General features: G+C 36.8%; 2 long non-coding RNA genes across 2 annotated transcripts; both read right to left on the bottom strand.

The window, feature by feature from the left end:
* Positions 1–12,162: 12,162 nt before the first annotated feature.
* Positions 12,163–14,600, bottom strand: LOC309487407. Its single transcript, XR_014201840.1, has 2 exons — positions 12,589–14,600; positions 12,163–12,290 (listed from the first exon to the last, which is right to left on the bottom strand). It is a non-coding gene; the product is annotated as an uncharacterized lncRNA (long non-coding RNA).
* Positions 14,601–18,298: 3,698 nt separating this feature from the next.
* LOC309487436 lies at positions 18,299–18,691 on the bottom strand. The gene is made up of 3 exons (XR_014201850.1): positions 18,616–18,691; positions 18,465–18,532; positions 18,299–18,367 (listed from the first exon to the last, which is right to left on the bottom strand). It is a non-coding gene; the product is annotated as an uncharacterized lncRNA (long non-coding RNA).
* Between the last annotated feature and the right edge of the window lie 7,713 nt (positions 18,692–26,404).

Here is a 26,404-nt window from a genome sequence, read left to right as displayed (position 1 = left end):
CAATATTGACAATATTGTTTATAAAATGTTACTCACCATGTTCATTTATGGTTAATCTGACTGTTCCGTTGCGTTCGCACCACATACTTGATAATCGTGCTGTAAACATTACCTACGCCAATAGGAGGCGCTTATAATCGTGACGTGCGCCAATGGCAGCTGCAAAGGAGAAGCAATATGGGAAATACCGACTGTTTTAAGGAATAAACGCAGAATTTTTGGTTCTTGTCGTGTTTAACACAATCTACACTCGATCGCGCGAGGATATCCATCGTGAAAAATCGCAGCTTGAATTTTTTTTTTAGTTACCATCGAAGTGAAAGACAGGTCCACTCTGTGGTATAAATCCAACATACAACAAAACTACAACTCCCAGCAGGCCGTTGGGTCCATTGGCTGCGCGCGCACACACACTCAATAAATCAATGAATGACACTTACCCATTAGAAAACGCAAATGCATACGTCCTGGGACGGTAACACCAGTCAAATTAAATCATTCAAGGAAAATACATCTTTGCAGTGCATACACAGAAGTGCCAATAATATATTTTCACTGCATTTACAATTGCATAAATAAAGCTATGAGATCGTTATTACAATTAGAAATCAGAAAAAAAAAAAAAAAAAAATTTTTTTTTTTAAATATATGTCCAAATAGAAACTGTTATTTAAAATGGTAATAATATATCACAATACTGTAGTTTATAGCCTAGGCTACTATATTTTAATCAAATAAATGCAGGCTGGGGGAGCAGCGCAAGAGACTTATTTCAAAAACATTAAAAAAATCCACCTGACACACACACACACAAGTTTCAAGTTTTGAAAAATACAACAACAAACAGTACTTTTGAACGGTACAGTTGGTTTCATTACAACATTTACACTACATTTATTCATTTAACATAACCTTTATTGACTTAGAAAATGAAGAAAATGACAGGCTAATTAATATGTTATATGAATTTGTGTTTCAATATGTGGCATCGTCAGGTTTTCATACCTCAAATTAAAACCCAGTGATGTCTAATGGTAACAAAATAAAAACGAAACTAAGATTATGCCCTGTATCATGAAGAAAACATAGGTTTATTTTGTGTTACATGACACCTATTGGTGTTGCCTATATGAACAGTGCTAATTCAGGTTAAGAATACACTGTGACAGAGGCAAAACAATTTATTAAAATAATAATAACAATAATGATTATGACGACGCATGCAAAACAGAGAGAAAAGACTCAATTCTATTCGAATAATTACACAATACCACTGTTACGTTCCCAATTCATTTTCTAGGGGCAAAAGGGAAAGTAGCTTTAAAGCAAAAATGAACAGCGACAAAGAAAAGTTAACCTATCTGAGTCCCAGCACACAATACACAAAGTAAGATTTCCAATACATTTATTTACAATAAGTGATAAATACAGTGCAAAAAGAATCCTAAACAAACAGCTCCAAAAGAAAAAGAAATGAAGCCTGTTCTTCAGGATCAGGTAAAGCCAAAACAAACAAAAGATCTCACTACCCGGTAGAAGGAACACCTACAACAATCAACACAAATAAACAACAGAACTCTTACCTTACTTCCTAACTAACAAAAAACAGGAGAAAATGAGAAAAGAAAAATGGCATGAATAATGTCTAAGCACTAGTAGTTGTGTTCACTTGCAGTGCATTAGCAATCTTCCCATTGTGAAGTTGTACATGCTGGTATTCAGGATGATGCGAGTCGCTGATGCAGAGGTCTCCGTCAGGAACTCTGAGGTGTGGCCTCAAGGTCTTTAAGGTGTCCCTCTGACGAGATGAGGCTCTGGTTGAGCTGGCCAAATCCAGCTATAGATAGATTTACGATGACATCACATTTCTCCCGCAACTCCTTACGGCGCCATCTTGTGTGTCAAGTGGGTCAAAGCATTTGTGTTACGGAGCATTATAATATCCTGAATCGGCATTATTCTGAACATGAAAATCATACGATTATTCTCCGTTTGGCTGGAGTTAATGTTCAGTGCTGCTCTTGTGAACATTTAGAGGTTTTGTGCTCTGGAGATGTGACACTTTATCTAATAATTTCCAAGATGGGCTAGCTAAACGCGCTAGCTCTCATCGGCTGTCAAATCGCTGTAACGTTACCCAGGTGGCTACTATCGACACAGCCCTTGAGAGGTGTTGGCTGGGCAGAAGCACACTCTGACGATTGTCCACCTTCATCACTTTCTCTGTGGCCACATCAGCTGGTCGAGCCAGAGGCAGAGGCAGAGGCTACACCTGGAGCACATCGCTCCGTGCCTCTGCTCTCCATCTCTCTCCTACACTAAATTAGTTCGGAGCGTTGTGTTGTTGTTTTTTTACCCAGATGGTGTTGTCTTGACACTGAGTCTAAATGTACCGTATAATAAGAGCTGTGCAGATATCAGCCGCCTGGCTACAGCGATGTGAACCGTCAATGCAGGGCTCCAGACTAACTTTTCCATGAGGGAGAGAGAGCAAGACAGCGCTTAGTTTGGAGACGGTGAAGTCTTGTTTACACTTTCGCCTGGCTCCGAAGAGAGAGGGAGTGCGCGCGCGACCGGCTCTCTCTCTCTCTCTGCTCGTTCTTTCAGTTAAACATGCGCCCAGTTCATCTACATTACTCACCGATCAAATAAGACTTTGGCGGGCGCTAAAACAAGTTCAATGCAGGAGAATTCATGCGTGAATTTAACTGAGTAGTACATGACCATGCACTCGCACAAATGCGACCACATACAATTTTAACTCGCACATTCTAACAAAATAATTGTATGCTTCCAGAGACTTTCTTCCTCTTAATTCGTCACGCACTAACGGTGTGGATGAGATACTTGGCAATGTCCATTTCCTGAATATCGGGGTACGCCGCAGGATTAGCCTACATAACCAGTCCTCTTTCGACATTGTGTAAGGATCCTTTCCATCGATATAACTCAATTTCTCATCATATCTTGCCTTGCAAACATCGTCTAATGTGTCCCTGTAAATAACCTTCACCTTGTCGCCAGGTTTGGAGGAATTTGTCATCGTTATCTCAACACAAAAGAGTCAAAAATACTTTATATTAACTGGCTTTCTATTAATGTAGCACAGTGAATGAGCCGTGTCTCCCAGTGGCTGCGCGCCGCAGAGGATAATGGGTAATTCGAGAAACGGAAACCCATCTATTGAGCTGTGGAGGTACACAACATCATGCATCATGTTACCTTATTATTCCCTAATTGATCTGTCTTCAACTTCCTACTCTTGCAAGTGTACCAAGTGGATATACATTTCTGAACTTTTTATACTTTACATTCATTGGTACATTTCAAATATTGGTCACACTTTAGAATAAGGCCCTATTAGTTAATGTCAATGCATACATAGGCCTATGAATCTTTGTTACAGAAAATAAAATACAACAGTTCCACAACGAGGCAAGGCAGCGAATGATCCATCTGTTGTATTCTTCATTTCACAGGAAACGAAGGACACTTTTGGAGGCTGCATGTGAAGGAGGCTTAGAATTGGATCAGCCTTCGTCGTGCCACGGTGACTCAATCGGATGCAGCCTCTGAATTGGGAAGCAGCAATGGATCCTTCATGGCCTTACCTTCCCCAGAATTCATTGCGCACAATTGACGACAGGATTTCTTTGAGAGAAATTGCCGAATTACACTTTTAAATGCAAGTAATGCTTTTTTAAACAAACAAACAAAACATTATTTTGGCTAAAGACAATTTCAAAAGAAAGTATGCAATAAAGCATCAGTTGTATAAAAAAAGTATAATGATTAAATTACACTTAATTTTACACTATTGGTTCTTTTCGGTCTCTATCCTCTGTGAGTTCATGGAGTAATGGAGTGTTTGAGAATAGGTTTGTTAAATACATGGACAGAGGATAGGTTTAGAATACTTAGATATAATGAATTATGTTTTCCTTCAAGAAACCTATAAATAGAAAATATTATAGGGTAGACTGTGTACAGTTGAGACACCTTAAATAACTTGCGCGCGCAGCATGCACAAGTTGTGATTTTTGCTGTGCACATGCGTATTAGTGTCCTCTTTTATCCTGCAAAATCTGAAGACTGGACGCGTCTCCGATCAGAAGATATCTGCAAAAGTTTTTTTTCTAAGGTAAGGCTTGCATCGTTTTTTGCGCACTCAACTATGAATAACTTATTATCCTTCTGTGACTGTTAAACGTAACTGGTACCATTACAAACGTTATTCTGTGCCCTAAAAATTGGCATATTTCATGGTATTGAGTCATGCAAGCTCAATGCAAAATCTAGAGAAATGTGCGAAGTGGCCAGCGGGGGATAGTTGAGACACCGTACCCCAATAGAGTTATATTACAAAACACGCTGTTTATTTGTTCAGTGTTATGATAACAGGTTAAACGTCATAATTGGCCAGCATAGGACGCAATTAAAAATACAATTTCATATTTATTATATTTAAACTGTAATACAGTTACTGTATATTATTAATGAATATATTTTTCTAACATGCATGTTAAAGATAACCTAGCAAGTTGTCAAATAGACAAGGTGGTAAAATGATATCTGTTTGTTAAATATCTTGTTCATGTTTTATACATTTTAACGGTGCTAATTTACATCAAATTAATGAATTTAGAAAGGATGAACAAACAGACATGTTGCCCAATTGTTATTTTCTTCATTTCCCTCATTAGAAATGGGTGTCTCAACTGTACCATAGTACTGTCTTAACTGTCCCGTACATTGGTACAGTTGAGACAGAGTTGACACAAAAAGCACCTTATTTTTATTCGCTAATTGTGGAAAATATAAACTACTTATGGGTATTATTGATTGATAATATATTTGATTGATAATATATTAGTCTACAAGCTAATGTAATGTCATGTGGCATTTCATGTGAAAATTCAATTCTTTTCAGTATGTATTTTTGTGTGAAAAATCAAAACTCAAAAAGTGTCTCAACTGTACACAGTCTACCCTAATGAATGGGATGTGGTGGGAGAACAATTTGCTTTTAGTCATGGAACAAACAACAGTGCCCGTTTTATTTTATTTGTTGAAGAAATATAAAAAGGTCTTTATTGCTAACAGAGTTTGGGGTAAACATGTAGGTCCTATTTGAAACTATACACACACACACACAAATTGTGTATAGAAGAAGACTGGAGCTAAAAAAGAAAGGATCCTCATGGTCAATGTTGTGAGGTCTATATAGTTAAGTTTATTTAGTGAATGTGAAGAAGATGATGAGTGTAGAAGTGGTTTAGAGTTGCCTATTAAATAAGAAGAAAGTAGTGCTACATAGATTCTATTTAAGTGAGATATGGAATAATAGGCTAATGAACGCTTAAATGTTTTATTACTGACTGATAAAGACAGGTGACCTGATCTGCACGCCTGTCTCGCACACCCGCTTTCACTACACAGCGCACACCGCCCTCTACTGGCGAACACAGGTATGAATAATCTGCTGTGGCTCCTACAAATGCATTAATAATCCGTGTAATAAATATGTTTGTTTTGAGTTTATCAGCACACAAAACTGACTGGAGTTATTAACTGTAAACCTTACTGGTGATTAAACTCAAGTCATTTGCCAATAAGGGCAACCATTATACACTAACTTACTAACTAAGAGTGAAACTTCTCGCCATATTAGACATTCTCTGCTATAATGTTGGTTAGTAAGTTAGTATATGTTATATGTTAGGTCAGCATATCTTCAGAAGGCCACCTTCAAAGTTCTACCACTGGACCATTAAGATACGTTAGTTAAGTAGGCGGATCTATGTATGTATTCGGACAAATTCTCGAGCTGACTTTATGTACAGGACTCGTTGCACAGTTGATTTTTTTTCCCTTTGAAATAAATAGCAAAAAGTCATAGCTGAGACTATGTGCATGATTATGCTGTATTATTCTACTTGATAAAAACGTATTGCAGCGAGATTATGCGTGCAATAGAACTAGAACAGCTACGTCCGTGTGACTGTTATTCATGCGCAATTGAGCATCCACATCAAAGAGCAGGGCCTCGCATTTCAAGTTCACACAGGGCCTCGGACCCCACCTGCGACGGCGCTACCTACAATATCACATCACATCAGCAAGAGTGCCGTTTTCCGTGCACAACTGCAAATGTGATATTTATTTTATATAACAGTTAAATTAACAATAAATTAACATTGTGAGTTATTGAACGAATCAATTTAATATGTTAGACAAACGTCCGACTAAAATATTTTGGAAATCATTTCGGAAAGAAAATTTCAGCTAAATTTTGCTGAGCAACGGTAAATATGACTAGACCTTAACCTGTTAAAAGCTTGAAGCAGTCTTATACACGAAATCTGTATCCGTACACTTTACACCCCCCAGCCTTATTTCAATCTCACCTGTTGAGTTCTTGTTCGCAGGAGAAGCCTCCACGGCACCCTGAGCTGTTAGGCGAGTCTGTAATAGTGTAATAGTGAGTACAGGCCGTTTGTGTTTGTACATTTCTTTGTAATATAGTGTGATGTTAATTTTCCAATACTTTTAAATATGGTTTAAATGTTTATTTGTGCTTTATGTTTAAAAAGGAGTGTGTGTTATGTGCATTTATTCATATCATTATTTTCGCTTGGCATACCAGCGTGATGACGTCATCGCACGCATCGCATAGTAACCCGCACGCCACGCGAGTGATGCTTCATTCGTAGTAAATGCAGAGACGAGAAGCCATCACAAATGCGTTCTTCTCTTCATTGTCTTGTTACTTACAGGTAACTGCAAAGTATAATGCAAAACACTCTTCCGATTTAAGCATAAACACTGTTAATATAATATGAATGAGTTGTGCGCGGGTTTAACGCAGTTGTTTTGTTATATGAATAGTGTGTCATGAGTTTGTCATGTTGAGCACATGGTTAGCATAAGTGCTCCGCGATTAGCGCCAGAGTCCGCCACATAACTGATTAAAGTATAAATACTATTCGAATCTATAATGTATAATATTGTTTAGCGTTATAAATTATTTCTAATTTACATACGTGGTCGTAATCGACGGTGATGTCTGTAAACTGTGTAATGCGTTACATTTGAGTGAATGTAGTTGAGTGAATTTCACATGTCTTGTCATTCAATGTAATACATCAGACAACGAACTTGTATGTGTTCTAAACTGAGAATAGGGAGTGGATTCTTAATGTGTTTTACATCATTCTCATGTTATTATTTAGATAAAGGGTAAATGGTAGTTAAAGTGTTTTATATATAAAAATTATCCATTAGGGTGTCACTTTGGCAATTGTAAACCCTGAATATGCAAAATGTTTACAGTTGTAATATGCATATACTTTTATTGATTCGTAGTAAATGCAGAGACGAGAAGCCATCACGAATGCGTTCTTCTCTTCATTGTCTTGTTACTTACAGGAGTACTACAAGTCCAGGTCACTTTTGGCTCCACAGGAACTTGACCTGGCAGCGGAGGGCACATCATCTCTTGGAGGCGGTCGGAGCTCCACTCGACGCTGTACATCCCTCCATCTGGGCTCTGCTGGCTGCCGCTCTGCCTCTTCCCGTAAGCCTGACCTGTGAACACAGAGACATCATCAAAACAAACGAAATCATCAGAACAGAAACTACAAACCTCCAGATCATCCGTCTGAGTGGAAGCAGCTCCTCCGGATCAGCGGCCTGAGGCTGCAATATTTCAGACATCACATAGTAAGTTATGTTTTGATAATAATCAGTGATCAATGTCAGTGGTCAATTACAAATTGTTACTCAAATTGAAAGGTTTATTTCACATGCAAGGAATCAAATACATGTGATCACTTAGCTGGGAAAATTGGCGGATCAAATGGGTTAACGTTCCCTCGCACAAGTTTCTGCACATTAATTTAGTCCATCATCATACCATAACAAACCATAAACAAATGAAAAACTAGAGCACTCACCTCCTCTTTCACCCATGTGAGCCATCAACGTCCTCCTCCAACCTGCAATAGAAACAATACAAAATACAATACAAAAACAATAATACAATACAACCCTCCTCTGAAATACTACCAAAAAAAGTCAAATAATAAATAAATAAAACAAAAATAATCAAATTAAACACAAAATTAAATAAAACTACAAACTCCTAGTTTAACTCCCAAATAATAACAATTAGATAAAAGCGTCCTCAGAAATAATATGAATATGAAAAAAAGGAAAATATATATCCTCCGATCTGCTCCTTCTAGAATATAATAGGTTTTCTCTCAGGAATTCTCCGAATCGCTTCAAAATCGCAAGATCTGCACAGAAAATACTCGGCAAAAGTCAATCTGAATTCGCCTCGTTTCTCAATCAACAGACAGCGATGTTTGAGTGTATATTTTTGATTTTGAAGTCAGAATTAATATCATATCACGCGTCGCTAATAGCAACTAAAATTCGAATCATCATCGCACGCACATCTGAAGTCGGCATCAATTAATCTACTACGCAACCAATCGCAGCGTTCGGGAGGAATCACATGACCTCCAGTCAGCTGATCATCAAATCCTGCGTCCTGTAGCTCGGGTCATAGCGATGGTATTATAATCATTTAATCGTGATATTACTTGCAAAACAACCCGATGTACATGCGAAAATGTCATCATTCAAAACAAATAAAACTATCCGGACATAAATACAAAAGATGGAGTATTTGCATGCTGATGATGACTATATAGTGACGTTTAAAGCCCGACACGCTTCTGAAAGGATTGTTGTGTGTGAGAGAACGTTGTGTGTGTGTGTGTGTGTGTGTGTGTGTGTGTGTGTGTGTGTGTGTGTGTGTGCCTCCAGGTATGTTAGGTCAGCATATCTTCAGAAGGCCACCTTCAAAGTTCTACCACTGGACCATTAAGATATACGTTAGTTAAGTAGGCGGATCTATTTATGTATTCGGACAAATTCTCGAGCTGACTTTATGTACAGGACTCATTGCACAGTTGATTTTTTCCGTCTGAAATAAATAGCAAAAAGTCATAGCTGAGACTATGTGCATGATTATGCTGTATTATTCTACTTGATAAAAACGTATTGCAGCGAGATTATGCGTGCAATAGAACTAGAACAGCTACGTCCGTGTGACTGTTATTCATGCGCAATTGAGCATCCACATCAAAGAGCAGGGCCTCGCATTTCAAGTTCACACAGGGCCTCGCACCCCACCTGCGACGGCGCTGATTTCAAATACATAAATATTGACAATTTGTAGGCTGGCCTTTATGTATTTACTTATTAGGGTGGGGGTGCTGCTTTTGTATAAGAAACAAAATCAAGTCTATGAAACTCGTCAAAACTCTGCGAATCACAACAAGCGAATCGGTGGGTTTTGACATTGTTGATGCTTTCAATCGAGTTGCGTGTCCTCCTGGATGAACTTTCACCGATGATCCTTCAGTGACAAGCACTAAAACACTGTAACGAGATGAATAATTGTGATTTCATGACCAAATGTTTTGATGGAAATCACTTGACTTGGCAATCACAATCATGATCTGGATCAATGTGATCATTTGCATTTAATCATTTAACACATGCTTTTATCCAAAGCAACTTACAAGTGATGAACATCACAATGTTATCATAAAGTGACAACTGATTTTGATTTCTGAAGCTTGAATATGTTTATGGGCCGGAATCTAAACCAGAGCCCTGTGTGGAAAAACTCAAAATTGAGAGATATAAACTCGCAATTCTGACTTTTTTTCTCGCAATTGCGAGTTTAGGCTAGCCTATATCTCGCTTCTCGCAATTCTGAAATCTTTTCTCAGACGTGATACACTGTAAAATCTAATTAGTTGGACTTACTTAAAAAAAAGCATGCAAACCTATTGCCTTAAAAAAAAAAAAAGTTAAGTGAAATAGGAATAGTATGTGGTACTGACAAATGCTTAGTTAGTATAGTTCACTTACACAAGAGTTCTAGTAATTAAACAAGAACTGTAGAGAGTGCTTGATAATTTACTTTAAATAAAATATAATTGTTACCATTGTTGTGTTTTGCATGCTGAATGTTGAAGTCTGTGTGACTCAAGTATGATCAATTGCAAGATTGTCACAAATATAGAGGGATTATATCAACACAATTAAAAGTTTCACAAGATGTGTAGGACATAAGTGTTAGCAACAAAATTACAAAAGATCATTAATTGACATGAAATATGTTATACATCATTCATTCATACATATACATACATACATAACTTCTCTTCATTTGAAACCAAATAACTGATTTCTTGTTGCAATCACTGCATCAATGGGAAGATAATTAAAGTTCCAAGTGTCCAACCAAAGGGATCACTAATTGCCATAAAGGTGACTAAAAACATTTTAGGAAAATCAACATCAATTTATGAAGTCAGCTTATGTGATGTTCTCTCAAATAGTCACCCTCCTAAAATAATTGCCTAAGTCATTTTTTGACAAAAATGAATTTTTTTTTTTTTTTTTTCATAAGTCATCTTCTCATGATGCTGGCCACCTCTGGTAAAATCACCCACATCCTCAGTTGAACAGATCATGCAATTCTACCCCTGTAGTATAATGGCCTATGTCAAGAGTTTGACTTAGGCTGTTTTATTTTGCCTAAGTCAAAAGACAATGAGACTTAGGCAATTTTACAAGCTTTTCAAGATGGCAGTTGCATCAAGAAGAACGAAAATCTACTCGGCCTCTGAAGTTAGGTTCAATTTTTTGTGTTTTCTGAGAAACCTGCAAAAATGACTTGGGCAATTATTTTAGGAAGGTGATGAAATGTATCAGTTGTATTCAAATTTCATCATTCAAGATGACTTTGGGAAATGAGTGAATGCAAACAGTCCATTAAGTGAAAAGTCCATTAAGATTTTCCCTGCCTCAAAAACCACACTCAAACTAATCAATTAATCTGAACTTGGGTTTTCTTAGTAAACAAAGCTTAGTATGTGAATAGTACAGATTACTAGATTTTTACAATTAAGTTAAGACATTAAGGAAAGTTAACTAAAAAGTGTTAGTTAGAATCAATGGTGGATTTTACAGTGTATAAAGTCACAATTGTGAGTTATAAAGTCCAATTGCAAGTTATATCTCACAATTCTGACTTTATAACATGCAATTACGACTTTATGTCAGTGTCACGCAATTCTGACTTTATAACACACAATTGCGACTATCACAAAATTCTGACTTTAAAACTTGCAATTGCGACTTAATATCTCGCAATTCTATAAAAAAAAAAAATTGAGATGAAAAAACAGAATTGCGAGATAAAAAGTCACAATTACCTTTTTTATTTTTTATTCTGTGGAGGAAACAAGCTTCCATAGGCTCCGTAGAATAGTTATTCTGGTGAAAAGAAAACAATACATTTAAAACAGTGCCATCTAGTGGCCATTAGTTCAAACAGGTAAGGTAGGCTACTGTAGGTGAAGGTAGGATTCCAATCCGTTTATTAAACTGGCCTGAACTGTCAATCTACAAGTTCTAAATGTAAACTGACATCCTGAGGTGACATTCAATTGTAACTGACATCATCCTCTACTGCAGTTTCCTGTGTTAACACCGTGACTGTGATGTTATGTTTATTGTACGGCTACAAACCACAAAGAGAGAGAGAGAGAGACAGAGAAAATGATCCTATAAGACAGTTTTTAAGCGAGTAAGTGAAATTATATTTGATAAGCAAACATAGAACTGCAAATACTCTAATTTGACATATTTTTGACTATGGAATGGTAAAATACTTGTCATAAATATGTATGTAAGAGCTCCTGAAAAAAAATAAAACAAATTCCTTGTGTGTTTGCGCACACTTGGCGAATAAAGCTCATTCTGACTCTGATTTTGATTCAGTTATCTTTAAGCTGATCACATTCTCATTCTTTTTGCTTTCCAGGGTGAAATAAAGTTAGGTCATTTTATGATGAGACGTGAGGAATGGACACTGACGGAAGTTATTTATACACCACTGAATAATATTTGTTAAATCATAATTTCAAAATTCTTTATACACTTACACACATGTTTTGCACTCACACACATTAACAAGTTATTGAATTTGCATTGAATATGTTAAAACAAATGATCTTGTTGTGATTATGTGGCATCCTAAAGCACCAATTTCTGACTAAACTTTAAACAACATTGGCTTGATGGATACATTTATTATCAATGTGTTTTCTATTTGTAATTTTTGATGAGATTACAAACAGTTAAAAAAAAGCAAATAGCAACATTTCTAAAGAAGTGCATATACAAACAAAGAAGTAAAACTATTTTCATGAGTTCACACTTACATTTGAGGGGGTAAAGTTTAATGCGTATTTGGCGTGCTCTCCGGAGGGAGGGCTCCGAGCTCGGAGTTCGGCCCGAATCCAGAGTACTCCCCCCGTATGTAAGTGTTTAGGACTAGAAGTGTGGAGAAGGGGTGGTGGGGGGATGCTGCAAAAACTGTCAATGGATTGAGGTGAGACTGCTGAGTGTATATATACCTCTTACCATTGATTGCTGAGTGCTCTCCACTTGTGTTAATTATCTGAACGTGCTCCTCCCGAACTTTGTTAATAAAACCTCTTTTGGATGCATTTGCTTGTGGGTGATGTCTAGGTAATGACTTTTGAACATCCTAAATGTTTTTAATGCCATATAGTTTAGTGACCATTAACCACATCTTGTTTTTCATAGTTGTCAGTCACACTGGACATTTATAACCACACATAGCGCTTTACCACAGTGAACCACTAATGTGAAATGTGCTGTTGTATCTGAGCTACAGACCACAGCCGGTCCAGAAAGTGTGTGATCATTTCAGAGAACAACAGATGGAAATTCTCACCACAAGACTGCAAATGAGTTTATATCTTCTTATTTTAATGCATGATGGTTGTTTGAAAGGGCATTAGAGTGGATTGGTTCAGTTAATCCAAATTTAATTAGTAAAAAAAACAAAAAAAAAACAGTGTTGAAGGGGTCATGAACTGGATTATGTTATTATTTTATAATGTTTCCTGGGGTGACCCTATAATGTTAATATGATTTTTACATCAAAAATTGTCATAATTTCGAAATAAAAGGCATTTTTTCTAGCCTGGGCGGTTTTCAGTTTGGCCGATTGGAAATGGAGCGTTCTTTGATCGCATTCTGTATATAATTTAAACAGTTTAAAAAATATTATTTTCATCCTACTTAGAGAAACGATGTGAAGTTGATCTTTTAGTCACTGGCTTGATTTACTGATGCATAAACAGTATTGAACGATTTTGAGAGAAAGATAATCTGTCTGAACTTGAATAATTACACATCAAAAATCACTGATCACAGATCAGGCATTAGAATAAACATGGTTACTTACATGTGGCGTAACCCCCTCGAAAATTAGATGATTCATCTCAAGGGGTTAATCCTAATAAATTCATTTCTAATAATGTGTTCTCATTATGAGTTTGCTTTTAGATTTTTGTCCAGATCACAGATGAAAAAACCACAACAGCCAAACTCCTCATGAGGATCCTTTGTGTCTCCATTGTCACAGTCGATCTTCAACTTTCACTGCTTGTGTCTGAGAGATTATATTCAAGACTCTCACTAGCTTGCCTTAAATAGTCAATAAAGCAGAGCTTAACCCTTGTGCTTTGTTGAAAACCCTGTAACACCTTTTGTGTACTCGGTCAAAAATGACCGGCCTTTTAAAAATTGCTTGTAAATCGTTTGTTATGCTATATTATCACCAAATATTGGATTCAATCTTTTTTATCAACTTGTCTGTCAATTGGCACAGGTTTTCTATTTCTTTTTGGAACTGATTGATCATAGGCCTATAGACCTCATCGATCTGAGCTCATGCACCTCAGCTTTTGAGTAATGAAAGCCTGATTTGTGGATAAATTTGTCAATATTCAACAAAATATGACAGAAGTGTGCTTTAATATTTAACTAGGAAGTTTATTTTGAAATGCTTTTATTTGTACAAAATGTAACAAAGTCACACTTGTGGAGTTCACGGTCAAAAATAAATTACAAAAAATTGCTTGTAAATCGCTCGTTATGCTATATCACCAAATATTGGATTCAATGTTTTTGACAACTTGTTTTATTTCAATTAGGACAGGTTTCATATTTGTTTTTGAAACTGATTGATTGTAGGCCTCATTGATCTGATGATAAGATAAAGTGATCTGTGAGAAAGAAAGCCTGTAATACTCAAAATAGTTTGTTTGTGTACGTGTGTGTGTGTGTGTGTGTGTGTGTGTGTGTGTGTGTGTGTGTGTGTGTGTGTGTGTGTGTGTGTGTGTGTGTGTGTGTGTGTGTGTGTGTGTGTGTGTGTGTGTGTGTGTGTGTGTGTGTGTGTGTGTGCACGGTAGTGAGAGTGTGCATATCCATGCATGCACAGGTCCGAGGCCTCCGAGATCTTTGCAAGCACACATGCAATTATGTGAACATGAACATGATGCTCCTGAACACTAAATGTTTGAAAACATATATTGTCTGATGTATTTTCGATCTCACCATTCATTTTCGATGGATGTTCATTTTTGACCAATATAAGCTCAGATTAATGAGGCTTACAATCAGTCAGTTTAAAAAATAATCAAAACACCTTAAAAAAAAAAAATTTAAAGAAGTTAAATTTGAAGAACAAGCTGACAAAAAGATTGAATCCAATTAATATTTGGTGATAATATAGCATAATGAGAGATTCAAAAGGTACTTTTTGTAGGCTGTTCAATTTTGACCGGGAGCACCACAAGTCTGACTTTTTGTTCCATTTGTACAAAATAAAAGCATTTCAAAACTAAATTCCTGGTAAAGCACACTAGTGTGATACAGTGTATACAGAAAAATTAGGTGCATAAGCTCAGATAAAGAGGTCTACAATCAATCAGATCTAAAAAAAAGAAAATAAAAATAAAAAAACCTGTCCTAATTGAAATAAAACAAGTTGACAAAAAGATTGAATCCAATATTTGAATATACATTTCGAAGGGAGTGTAACGTTTTATTAACCTTTATATTAATCTTTATATTAATCTTTGCAAATCGCTTGCACGCTTCATGATGAATGCGGCTGTCACTCAGGGTACATTACGGCATGTTTTCTATGTACAACGTTCTCAATATAATTCATAATCCCACGTTTATAATGAACAACGCGTTATGGTTATTGTGTTATTGTGTTACAAACGGTGTGCGCACAGAGCAGAGGGGCGGGGTGAGCAAAGCTCATTATCATTTAAAGACACATGCACTTAAACGGCGTGCTGAAAACAGAGCTGTTTTTGACCAGGTAAAATTAGTGTTTTCTTACAATACTAATGAGAATTTTTTAAATAAAGTATATTACAAACTTTTAATTTAGACCCTAAATAATCATATTAGCTTGTACAAAAATGGCATTATATGACCCCTTTAAGGCAAAAGTTAGAATGAAGGATAAACTGAAATTCACAGCATTTAAACATAACTTCTGCTCACGTATTTGAAGGCTACTACTGGGCCATTGAGGGTAAATGTCATATTTCCGAGTCCTTTTTGAGGTTAAAAAAAAAAAGAGCCAGTCCCCATTGACTGTAATTGAATGGGAAAAAAGATAACAGCATACTATTATTTTGCAGATTATAAGAGAATTTTCGTTTTTGGGTGAAACATTTGTATGTAGTATACTAATTAATTGTGTTACAGTAATAGAAAGTTCGCCCTCTAGTGGAGAACAGCACCTAATGCACAGAGTAGGTTATGCAATTTATCAGCCAAAAAACTCTCAACCAGTGTTTATTTGGCTTAGCAAATAAACAAATGAAACATGTTATGGGATAGATTCACAAGCAAAGGCATAAACAGAAATAAACTTTTTTTTTTTTTTACTTTGCATAGGCTACTGTACGCACACATCCCCAAACAAGACGTTAAAAAACAAAAAGGGTAATATTGGGAAGTTATATAGAATCCGTGTATCATTCGTTCAGTCGTTTTTTGAATTAATATTGAATATAGAAAAATGAGAAAACGACAGTAGCTATTAAATCCCCTGTTGAGCAACACATCCAAGTGATGTCGGGTGTCGCAGCCTGTTCGTTATTAAAATAAATCACAGTCAACCAAACATATAAAACGTTATTCTGCTTAATCGGTCTGTTGACATTCCAAACTAATTTCCCTTGCTGTGGAGATGCTGATTTACGTGTAGGCCTATTGGGACTCGAATGAAGTACGAAGACTTCTTTACATTATTAATTAGCATCCAAATGTTACATTGCAAATATGGATAGGCTAGGCCTACTGGACGAATAAGAGATGCCCGAAACCAACGTCTGCTCTGTACAGTTTCAGTTTCTCGTTAAAATACGCATATTATGTTATTAATAGTGTTTATAATGTTAATGTTGTATTTTATTTACCGGTCTTTTACACTATTTATGAATATGCTTTTTTTACAACGATGTGACGCGCGCGTTTCCCTCTTAACATGACCCGGCGCGCCACGCACAAGCGCGCATCCTAGAGATATAAATTATAAAACATTTTAATAAAACACAAGGCCTACATCATAAAACTTCTCCAGTTGTTAGATAGGCTAGTCAGTCTGAATGACAGTTTATACGTTAACGTTAATATAGGCCAATTCTATATAGTCAATGCATTATTCTTTTCTTTTTGCATTAGTGTTAAAAATATTTAATTTACAACTAATTATATTGATTTAGGCCTATATCTTAATTTATAATATATATTTTTTTAATTACTGGGCGAGTGCGACAATGATAGGCTTAACAGCCGTCATTTATCCTGCCCATATAGCCAGCTGATGCAAATCGTAGGTGAATTTATATATACACAGAAGAAAGCCCTATCTAGGCTATTCCCCGGTACAGGTTGTGTCGAGACATTCGTTAGTCTGGTGGTTTGATGAGAAAAAAATTAAATGTAGTTGCAATAAATACGTTAAGAATCCGCACAACGGAGGACTCTTATTCTGCTGTGCAGAACTGATGACGGAACAGTTTGATCTTCGGCTGACAGATCAGAGGAAAGGGGCGTTTAATTCCCGCCCACGTGTAGAAATCGAATATTCAAGCTGTTTATTCATTTTTCTAACTGAGAACGAAAAACGAGAAATCCAGCTGAATTCTTGTTTTTCGTTTTTTTGTAAAAAATGAAAAAACGAAAAAGGAACCGTTTTCTCATTTTTCTATATTCAATATTAATTCAAAAAACGACTGAACGAATGATACACGGATTCTATATAACTTCCCAATATTACCCTTTTTGTTTTTTAACGTCTTGTTTGGGGATGTGTGCGTACAGTAGCCTATGCAAAGTAAAAAAAAAAAAATGTATTTCTGTTTATGCCTTTGCTTGTGAATCTATCCCATAACATGTTTCATTTGTTTATTTGCTAAGCCAAATAAACACTGGTTGAGAGTTTTTTGGCTGATAAATTGCATAACCTACTCTGTGCATTAGGTGCTGTTCTCCACTAGAGGGCGAACTTTCTATTACTGTAACACAATTAATTAGTATACTACATACAAATGTTTCACCCAAAAACGAAAATTCTCTTATAATCTGCAAAATATTAGTATGCTGTTATCTTTTTTCCCATTCAATTACAGTCAATGGGGACTGGCTCTTTTTTTTTTTAACCTCAAAAAGGACTCGGAAGCAATAGTATCATTATAAGTGAGAAGAAGAGAGAAAGTAATTCTGATTCTTAATAACACGAGGATTTATATGTGAACCTGGACCACAAAACCAGTCACATGGGTCAATTTTTTTTTTAAATTGGGACAAAAAGGACAATAGGACAATATTTGTCTGAGATACAGCTATTTGAAAATCTGGAATCTGAGGGTGCAAAAAATCGAAACAAAATAAATGTTTTATATATTTACGGTAGGAAATTTACAAAATATCTTCATGGAACATGATCTTTACTTAATATCCTGATGATTTTTGGTATAAAAGAAAAATCCATAATTTTGACCCATATGTGTTGTTGGCTATTGCCACAAATATACCCGTGCGACTTGTGACTGGTTTTGTGATCCAGGGTCACATATTTCTTTAATGATCTAGCTTAAATATGATTAAATACAGTACAAACTGTTACAGAGAAAAGGCTGGATGTAAGTAAGCAGTGTCATTTTTCCACCAAAAGTGCATTTCAAATTTAAAGGAGATAAAACAAAGCAATTAAGTGAAACTTCTTTTAACTTTCACATAAGCTAAAGGGGTCTAATGGGACCTTTTTTGCCTAAATAAACATATATATTCTATTTGAATAAATTGATATATAGATAGATTTGCGGCATCTTTAGGCCTCCATTGGCTCAGTCCTCAATCTCCTTCAGACCTGAAGGAAAGATGATCATGTTATACGTTTTTTTAATTTTATTTTTTATCAATACACAAGCATCATATTAAGATGTCATATTAATATAGGCTCGTACCTTTCAGTCTGAATTGAATCCAGCGCGCTGTTGGATCAGAGCAGTACTTGTCTTTCTCTGTGTAGAATCTGCAGGACAGATATACAGTACCACTGAAATGAACACAATATCAGGCATATAAAACTGTGAAATGTGTGTAGAGAGAGCTTACACTATAGCATCCACACACGGACTCAGAGCATTCTGATGCTTGTATCCAATCAGTTTACAGTTTTGCTCGATTGCTTAAACACATTTCTTGAAACTATGCCTCATATTCTCAAAACAGTAAACACAAATCTATAACATCTCACCCAATTCCCCAAACATCTTATTTTCAGGTCAAAATGAAGCTCTACACTCAAAACCATTCACTCTTGCTGAAAAACCAAACTTTGCCCTCAGACATCACACACACTACAACATAGTCTTACACACTGGTGCAATACATTTAAAACAACATTTCCAAAACTGGTAAGTTATGTTGCTTGTGGTTGCTCTATCTCTATCTATATGTGAGGCAATTTGATGCATTTCTTTTTATTACAGTATAGTGCAACAGCGACAGTACATGTATGTGTTGTAACAGCACATAGTACAGCTCTCAAAAGTTACAGAGCAGTCTGAAGTAAATCTCCTGTACCTGTTTTTCTCCCGGAAGGTTCTTATGATTGAGGCGACGGTGAAGCGACTCAAATTTGGCCTTACTCGTATCCCAGCCTCCCTCATAGTCATACCATGGACAAAGACATGGGCAACTAGAGTGTCTTGTCTCCTTGCCCTTGCCCTTCACCTTCCTCATCCTCTTCCTTCACCTCTTCCTCCACTCCCATCTACATCTGATATTGAATACTAATGCTTTCTAAATGACAACATGGTGTAGGCAATGAGAAATGAAGGGATTTGTGTGTAGAGTTTATAGTGACAGTTCAACAAATCTGACTCATGTGTCAAAACAGGGGAATCGTGTTTATAGTTTCGGGAAATGGGTGTGCTTTTTGATAAATGGCGTTATGGTTTTGAAATTTTAGTTCTAAAGCCTGGTTAAAGTATTTAAGCAATCAAGAAAAACTGTGACAGCTGTATTTCTGCATGATTTGAGATAGATGTCATGCAGAAAGGGGAGAGCAGACCCTGTGATGTACTCAGCTAAGTGCCCTATATACTCTCTGCAGAGCTTTACAGTCCTGATTAGTGCAGTTCCCATAACACACTGAAATACATTGAGTTTGTACGCTTTCTATTGTTGCTGAATAGAAAGTTTTCAGGATTGCTTGAGAGACCCTGAATTTCCTCAGCTGTCGTAGATGGTACAGTTGTTGTCTGGCTTTATTCACCTGGGAACTTGGCTTGTACATACAGATCAGGTCAAGTTCTCAGAGATGTTTATTTCAACATATTTGAAGCCTCTCACCCTCTCTACGGGGGTCCCGCCAATCAAGAGTAGGGAGAAGGTTCTCTGCTGATGGTGAATCCATAACAGATTGCATTTAGCTATAGCACAGTTTTCTTTGATGGAGCCCTTATCAAGATCAAGATCGTCTTGTTTTCACACATACTGTATACAGTACAGTATAAGTGCTTTGGAGATTTCAATCTCTGTCTCTCTTTCAGATCGTCGGCCCACTAGAGTTGGAGTGACTTGCTGTAAGGAAGTGTCGAAGGGAAGAATCCCTCCTGAAGTGACCGTTTTTTTTCAATTGCTTACACACTAAAATGAAAACTTTCCCACAATTAGCAAAACCTTACAGTCACGGAGCAAAACTCCGGCCGAGATTTGCACGATTGTAAGCACATGGTCAGCTTCACACTTTTTGCAAAACATCATGTGGTGTTGGTGAATATATTTTTACACTCTCTCTGTGTAAATGCTAAAAGTGTTTTAAGTTGAGCACAGGAGTGTGTAACTGATTCAAACAGAATTAGACCATTATGATGGTTGTTTATGTTATGACAACAAAATAAGGTTTTATAAGACATTGTATAGTTTTGACGAAAGTGTTCCATTTTGCAAATGATCTGAGGTGTTGTGCTACTTTGGTGTAGTGTTGTGCTAATTGTGTGAAGGGGTGTGAAAAACCGAGCCCTGTTTTCAAAATTGTGCTTAAGCAATTGAAAAAAACTGTAACCTCCCTCAGTATTAGTCCGTGGTTTATTACATGGTCCACAATTGTTTCCAAAAACAACTATTGTCAAATGTATACAAGTGTGTTTATTGTTTTGCAAATCACTGTGTGTAATGTTTTGCAAAAAGTGTGAAGCGGACCATGTGCTTACAATCGTGCAAATCTAGGCCGGTGTTTTGCTCCGTGAGTGTAATGTTTTGCTAATTGTGGGAAAGTTTTAATTTTAGTGTGTAAGCAACTGAAAAAAACTGTAAATGGATCATTAATGCAAAATCTGATTATAAATGTAAAAAAAATCATTAAAATCAGTAGATCCAGTAGCCTGGATGCCAGCCGAACTTAGCCCTGCCCACAACATTTGAGGTCGGGAAGTATTCTTACTAGAATCTGAGTATGACAACGTCAGCCTATAGATCCATAATAATCAATAACAAAGGCTCTTATAAAAATACAAATCCAATGATAAAAAAATCCTCATCCTCAAAATCCTAAAACTCATATCTGATGAGTTAGTAATCCACTCAACACAGAAAAAGCCAATTTCCTAATTGTTCACACAGCTGTCTTAATTACAACAACTACAAAAGGGGAAGAGAAAAACAACAAAGAAGACGAATGAGGAGAAAATAAAAATAAGAAGAAGAAGAATGAGCAGTGGAAAAGGAAGAGGTGTAAGAGTGAGAGGTGGTGGACAGGGTAGAGGGAGAAGAAGAGGAAGAGGAGATGGAGAAAGAGCAAGAAGAGCTGAAGATGTAGAAGGAGCAAGAAGAGCTGAAGATGTAGGAGAAAGAGAAAGAAGAGCTGAGGATGTAGGAGAAAGAAAGAAGAGCTGAGGATGTAGGAGAAAGAGAAAGAAGAGCTGAGGATGTAGGAGAAAGAGAAAGAAGAGCTGAGGATGTAGGAGAAAGAGAAAGAGAAAGAAGAGCTGAGGATGTAGGAGAAAGAGAAAGAAGAGCTGAGGATGTAGGAGAAAGAGAAAGAAGAGCTGAGGATGTAGGAGAAAGAGAAAGAAGAGCTGAGGATGTAGGAAGAGATGTAGGAAGTAGAGGGAGAAAGAGATGGATAGATTGGAGGGCAATGGTATAGTGGAAAGAGAAAGAGTAGAAAATATAAGAAGAGATGGACAGAGAGGAAGAGGAGCGCAAGGTGTAAGAGGAGGGCAAGCTGTAAGAGGAGGGAGGAGAGGTAGACGGATAGGGTACACACTTGTTTCAAATGAAATCGGAGCAACACTTATTGACCATATCATAAATCATGGTCTCTCACTGAGAGAAGCTGGGCAGAGAGTTCAGTCCAATTTAAACAGATCCACAGTGGCTTCAATTATCCGCACATTTCAGAGGGAAAACCGGTAAGTAACTATATCATTCTACTTCTACAATGAGAGTCCATGTAGTCTTGTTTGACACAGGTCTAGATTTCTACAGTAAATGTTTCTGCTTGTCCAAATATTTTTCAGATTTGAAGTTAGAGAACATTCAGGTGGACTAACAAGACTCCTTTCAATTGAACAAGAGCATGCCATTGTTGACATGGTGGTCCAGAACAACACCCTCCACCTCAAAGAAATTCAGCAAAGAATAACACAGGACAATCAATTGTTCCACAATATCCACCAATGCAGTCTCTCCACAATTGATCGTGTTCTAAGGAGAAATGCAATCCGAATGAAACAAGTATACAAAGTGCCCTTTGAGAGGAACTCCGTTAGAGTGAAGGAGTTGCAATTCCAGTTTGTTCAAGTGCAACCCAATTACTGCACTTTTACTGTCAACACAAAGATATATATTTCCTGAATTTTAAGTATGTGTCCATAAACTATTCCATGCTACTGTAAGTGAAGAGATTTAAGCATATCTATGTACACTGCTGCTTCAAAGTGTGAACTCAAACTTCAGCAACAGTTTCACAGTAGTATTGACTGCAATCAATGCCATTACTGTAAAACACTAACTTACTGTATTGTACCTTGTGTTCTTTTTACTCTAGAGAATCTTGGAGTTGGATAGCAGTGCAACTCATTATGAGTACCTATATATTGATGAAGCAGGCTTCAATCTTCACAAAAAAAAAGGATAAGAGGGAGAAATGTGATTGGCCATCGTGCTATAGTCAATGTCCCTGGACAACGAGGGGGCAACATCACTCTCTGTGCCACAACTTCTACAACTGGTGTTGTGGCACACAATGCTGTCTTGGGACCATACAACATGGCAAGGCTCCTACATTTTTTTTTAACCTCCTCAATGAAATCCTCTTTCCGCAGGGTGATCAGGAGCAAATGGTGCGGAATTTTGTAGTTGTTTGGGACAATGTCCAATTCCACCATTCAGCACTAGTGCGAGAATGGTTTGAGAATCACCCACACCCACATTTCAGGATGGTGTTCCTTCCACCATATTCTCCTTTCTTGAATCCAATTGAGGAATTATTCTCCTCTTGGAGATGGAAGGTACATGATCACAACCCTTACAACCAAGTAAGTCTTCAAGCGATGGAAGAGGCCAGTGGAGATATTGGGGCACAAGCATGTCAAGGATGGATACAGCATTCAAGGCATTTTTTCCCACGATGCATGACTCGTGAAAATATTTGCTGTGATGTTGATGAATTTCTCTGGCCAGATGTAATTGAGAGGCATTATCAATAAATTAATTGATTCAATGAATGCAGTAAATTTTATTTATTTACCTATGTACTTATTTGCATAATTTTTTTTGTGGGGTGACAACTCATTGTAATACACCTGAACTCCTCATTAAAGTACTTAATGAAAAACATGTATTTTCATTTATTTCTTTGTGTATCTTCAGCTGAATTTGTTATCAAATGAACAGAGAACACACTTTTAGTTTTGATGTTAATATTGAATTTTAATAAATGCATTACTAGAATAAAATGCTGTGTTTCATTGTGCAGTGAATACTTAACTGTTTCACCAACATAAGAGTGTGTTTAGTTTGCTGTGTTTACTGTTTTGAGAGCTGTTACCTGAGTTTGGAGAAATGTACCAACTCGATTGAGAAAAACGAACTCAAAAGCCCTTACTTGAAATTGTTTTATACCAACACTAACAAAGTTGAGTTAAATTCAATTCCTAATTCTGTCTTAAAAATGTAAGAATACATACCTGGTAAAAAAAAAAACGATATAAACAGCAACCTCCGTGTGATCATCTCCTGAAACAGACACTCATCAAAACCAGTGTCCACTTGGAAAATGATAGGGCCTATCATTTTCCAAGTGGTAAACTAACGTTAGATGTTTTAAGTGTGACTTGACTGCAAATATGGTTACTTTAAATATGAGCATTATTACATTAATATAATCATAGGCTGAGTTTGCGGGGGGGGGGACATGTCCCCACCACTTTTAAAACAAAATGCACACAAACGTGTCCCTGCTTGATATACAACCACTGATAAACATAATAGATTTTGATGAGGAAAATATTTTTTGCGGAATAGAACCCAGAACCTCTGACACGCTTGGCAAAAGTTATACCACTGGTCCTGGACCATAAAGTACAACAGTCGGATCTATGTATTTATTCACGTGAAAATTCTTGCCACTAACAACATATTAGATCTCATTAAACGCCAAATTAAACCCAATGTACGATTTATCGATTACTGGACATCGTAATGCTATTGTACATACATCTGATTTATGATTTAGCACTGTAACCCCCCTCACATACACCTGTCCCACCCACTTTTTAAAACAAAGTTACCCCACTTAATATAATTACAGTCTTTTTTTCACGAGCTTCAACAGTAAGCTACTGCCTTAATCACACTATAGGGTTCATGTTAACGTAGTAGATAGCCTACTGTTCTTTGCAATATGTGCCTCTAGAGAGCAGCACAGTATGTGTTATGCATATTATGTGCACTACAGTGCTGTTTTGCAGATGATTAATATTGAGGGATGGTTAAAATTTTGGAAGGCATCACGTCATGATAATTTAATAATAAAAAAACCTTTCAAACAGCCAGTGTGAATATTAATATTTGTTCAGTATGGGACACTCCTGATGGAGAAATATTTGTACACTAAAAAAATATGTTGGTTCAACAACAATTCTAATTAAAGCTGCAAGCAGCGATGAAAGGGCCCTCGCACCCGTGCCATCGTCACTCGTTGGCTTTAGGAAGACAGAGCATGGTTGGGCAATGTGCATTTAAGGAGGTATACAGTATATAGTAGTTGCTAGCATGTTTAGTATGTTTTTAGCATGCTTAGTACACAATAGGTATGTGGTTAGTACTGCATTACTGTGTTAACCAGTTCAGTTTCTGTTGGCAGTAGGTGGGGTTATATATCTAAATATTGCTTTGTAGATGTGTTCAGTGCAGGACTTTTATCAAGTATGTGAAGTTTGGGGCAGATTGGATATTGTATGTTTGAGTTACAGCAAATTCATATTTAATTGTAGTAATAGTATGGTTTAGTACTTATAGTGTTTACTAGTATGTTTTAGCATGTTTCTAGTATGTTGGTAGGATGTTAAGCACCTACTGGCATTTTTTTTATATGTTATTAGGAGTCCACAACAGTGTTTAACATGTCACTTCCTGTTGCCAGCAGGTGGCGCTTTGACTGTAACTGAATATGAGCATTGTCATGTGTTCAAGACAGAACGCTTATCAAAAGTGTGAAGTTTGGCGCAGATTGGACATTGCCTTCTTGAGTAACAACAACATCCTGTTTCATTATATTAGCATGCTTTAGCACTTAGCTTAGTATTGCTAGCATGTTTTAACATGTTTCTAGCATGTTTAGAAGTCAATGGTATTTTTAACATGTTGCTAGAACGGCATCAACGTGTTAAACATGACACTTCCTGTTACCAGTAGGTGGCGCTATTACTATAACTGAATATTCTCATGTAGATGTGTTCAGGCCATGACTCTTATCAAACGTGTGAAGTTTGGGGCAGACTGGACATTCCGTGCCTGTGTTACAGCAAATTCCTATTTAATTGCAGTATTAGCATGCTTTAGCACTAAGCTAAGTGTTTGCTAGCATGTTTTAACATGTTTCTAGTATGTTGTTAGCATGTTTAGCACATGCTGGAACTTTTTTATATGTTATTAGGAGTCCACAACAGTGTTTAACATGTCACTTCCTGTTGCCAGCAGGTGGCGCTATGACTGTAACTGAATATGAGCATGGTCATGTGTTCAGGACAGAACGCTTATCAAAAGAGTGAAGTTTGGCGCAGATTGGACATTGCCTTCTTGAGTAACAACAACATCCTGTTTCATTGAATTAACATGCTTTAGCACTTAGCTAAGTTTTGCTAGCATGTTTTAACATGTTTCTAGCATGTTTAGAAGTCAATGGCATTTTTAACATGTTGCTAGAACGGCATCAACGTGTTAAACATGACACTTCCTGTTACCAGTAGGTGGCGCTATTACTATAACTGAATATTCTCATGTAGATGTGTTCAGGCCATGACTCTTATCAAACGTGTGACGTTTGGGGCAGACTGGACATTCCGTGCCTGTGTTTCAGCAAATTCCTATTTAATTGCAGTATTAGCATGCTTTAGCACTAAGCTAAGTGTTTGCTAGCATGTTTTAACATGTTTCTAGTATGTTGTTAGCATGTTTAGCACATGCTGGAACTTTTTTATATGTTATTAGGAGTCCACAACAGTGTTTAACATGTCACTTCCTGTTGCCAGCAGGTGGCGCTATGACTGTAACTGAATATGAGCATGGTCATGTGTTCAGGACAGAACGCTTATCAAAAGTGTGAAGTTTGGCGCAGATTGGACATTGCCTTCTTGAATAACAACAACATCCTGTTTCATTGAATTAACAT

The sequence above is a fragment of the Leuciscus leuciscus genome (genome assembly GCF_965113295.1).
Source record: "Leuciscus leuciscus genome assembly, chromosome: 23".
Classification (NCBI taxonomy): Eukaryota; Metazoa; Chordata; class Actinopteri; order Cypriniformes; family Leuciscidae; genus Leuciscus; species Leuciscus leuciscus.
This window is presented reverse-complemented; position numbering and strand designations above follow the sequence as displayed.